At 48.3% G+C, this 2658-nt stretch overlaps 1 protein-coding gene across 1 annotated transcript in view; it reads right to left on the reverse strand.

Moving 5' to 3' along the window:
* Positions 1-2658, reverse strand: part of LOC103275372 (adenylate kinase 7) — a gene marked incomplete at its 5' end in the record, with an annotated part of 27378 nt that overhangs the window by 21527 nt on the left and 3193 nt on the right. The gene's annotated exons all lie outside the window — the stretch shown is intronic.

The following is a 2658-nucleotide window of genomic DNA, read 5'->3' on the forward strand; positions in this document are numbered from 1 at the left end:
CACTCCAGTCTGGGCGACAGAGTGAGACTCCAACTCAAAAAAAAAAAAAGAAAGAAATATCTTCGGAGGAAGCAAAAGATGGCTCTTGGTAGTTGTTTCAAGATCTTCAGTTTGAGCTGGTATGCACACATGTGAATATTCTAAAATCTTTCATAGAACATTAATTAATTAAATATTTAATTTTGAGCCGGGTCTCACTCTGTCACCCAGGCAGTGGTGTGATCACGTCTTATTGCAGCCTTGACTTCCTGGGCTCAGGTGATCCTTCCGCCTCAGCCTTCCAAGTAGCTGGAACTACAGGTGCGCCACACCACACTCTAGTAATTTTTCTATTCTGTGTAGGAACAGGGTCTCCCTATGTTGCCCAGACTGGTCTTGAACCCCTGAACTTAAAGAATCCTTCTGCCTTGGCCTCACAAAGTGCTGGGATTACAGGTGTGAGCTGCACTAATTTATTAAAACAGCTATGTATTAGATTTTGCACTTTAAAACTGATTCATCTGGTTTTTTTTGTTTTCTTTTGTTTTTTGAGTCAGAGTCTCACTCTGTCACCCAGGCTGGAGTGCAGTGGCACGCTGACGGCCACTGTAGCCTCGACCAACTGGGCTTAGGCGATCCTTCCACCTCAGTCTTTCACGTAGCTGGAACTACAGGTGAGCACCACCACACCTAGCTATTCCTTTGATTTATTGTAGAGATGACGTCTTGCCAAGTTGCCCAGGCTGGTCTTGAACCCACGGGCTCAGGTAATTCTCTCGCCTCGGCCTCCCAAAGTGCTGGGATTATAGGCATGAGTCACCATGCCTGGCCTTATTTTAATCTTTTTACATCAAATAATCTGAACTCCCTGGGCGTGGTGGCTCACGCCTATAATCCCAGCACTTTGGGAAGCTGAAGTGAGAGGAGTGCCTGAGCCCATGGGTTCAAGACCAGCCTGGGCAAATTTGTGAGACCTCATCTCTACAATAAATTTAAAAAAATTAGCCGGGCATGGTGGTGCATGCCTGTAGTTCCAGCTACTTGGAAGGTTGAGGCAGAAGGATCACCTGAGCCCAGCAGGTCAAGACCGTGGTGACCGTGAGTGTGTCAGTGCACTCCAGCCTGGGCAACAGAGTGAGACTCCGACTCAAAAAATAAAAAAAAATAAAAAATAATAATCTGAACTCTGACTAATCACACAGAAGCTCTTTGGCACTAATCTAATTTTAGTGTACTGATAAAACCAAACATGGGCGGAGCTCAGTGGCTCAGTCTATAATCCCAGCACTTTGGAAGGCTGAGGCGAGTCGATTGCCTGAGCCCACGGGTTCGAGACCAGCCAGTGCAACGTGGCGAGAGCTTGTCTCTACAATAAATCAAAAATTAGCCGGGCATGGTGGTGCATGCCTATAGTTCCAGCTACTTGGAAGGCTGAGATAGAAGGATCACCCGAGCCCAGCAGGTCAAGGCTAAGGTGGCTGTGAGCATGCCACTACCCCACACTCCATCCTGGGTGACACAGTGAGACTCCAACTCCAAAAAAAAAAAGAAGTGCATTCACACTTTCCCCCCTAACTTTGTATTTCCAGACTCACAGAAAAGTGGAAAAACAAGCCCCTGATCACCAAGAGATTCCGTATTTCCACAATGCTTTTGAAATAAAGTGAGCATAAATAAAGGAATATCCATGGTCACTGTACTCTGTGGTTCGGCAAAGGCCTCTTGCTGCACTGTCAGGGCACATGGGCGTGGAATTCGAGCAGGACATCAAGGGCTTCACACAGAACTGAGGCTTGTGCCAGAATCACTGTCACCTTGCGGTAACCAACGCCCGCACAAGAAGGCAAGGTGAGCTCCCTCAGGGCAGTGGGCTAAAGGTCTTGTTTCGTTCAGTCAAGACCCATGTTCCAGTTTCAAGTGAATATGAACAGGATGGATTTGGGGACAAACTTGAGAAAGAAAGATAACATCTTCCGAAGGTTGCCAGAAATTAAATGAACTCTTCAGTCTCACAGGAAGTGGGTATATGGGAGAGGGTGTGTCAAGGAACACTTGTCATTCTTTTTATTTGTTATTTTTTTGGTTTTTATTTTTTTTCTTGAGTCGGAGTCTCACTCTGTCACCCAGGCTGGAGTGCAGTGGCCTCTCCCGGCCACTGCAGCCTCGACCTGCTGGGCTCAGGCGATCCTTTCGCCTCAGCCTTCCGAGTAGCTGCAACTAACAGGCACGCGCCACCATGCCCAGCTAATTTTTTGATATATTGTAGAGATGAGGTCTCACCATACTGTAATTCTCCTTCTACATGGTCCCCTCCTTGGGCCTGGAAAGAGCTCAGTCTGTACTCCCCGCCCCATCCTGTGACATTAAGATTTGTGGGTAAGCCGGGCTCGGTGGCTCAGCCTGTCATCCCACGCCTTTGGGAGGCTGAGGTGAGTGGATTGCCCGAGCCTGCGGGTTCGAGACCCGCCTGGGCAGGCGAGATTTCATCTCTACAATAAATCAGAAAAAAAAAAACAAAAAAACATCAGCCGGGCGTGGTAGCGCGCTCCTGTAGTTCCAGCTACTTGGAAGGCTGAGGCGGAAGGATCGCCAGAGCCCAGCAAGACGAGGCTGCAGTGGCGGGGAGTGTGTCACAGCACTCCAGCCTGGGCGACAAGAGTGAGACTCCAACTCAAAAAA

Source organism: Carlito syrichta, unplaced genomic scaffold (genome assembly GCF_000164805.1).
Source record: "Carlito syrichta isolate Samal-C Ts95f unplaced genomic scaffold, Tarsius_syrichta-2.0.1 Scaffold115607, whole genome shotgun sequence".
NCBI classification, from domain to species: domain Eukaryota; kingdom Metazoa; phylum Chordata; class Mammalia; order Primates; family Tarsiidae; genus Carlito; species Carlito syrichta.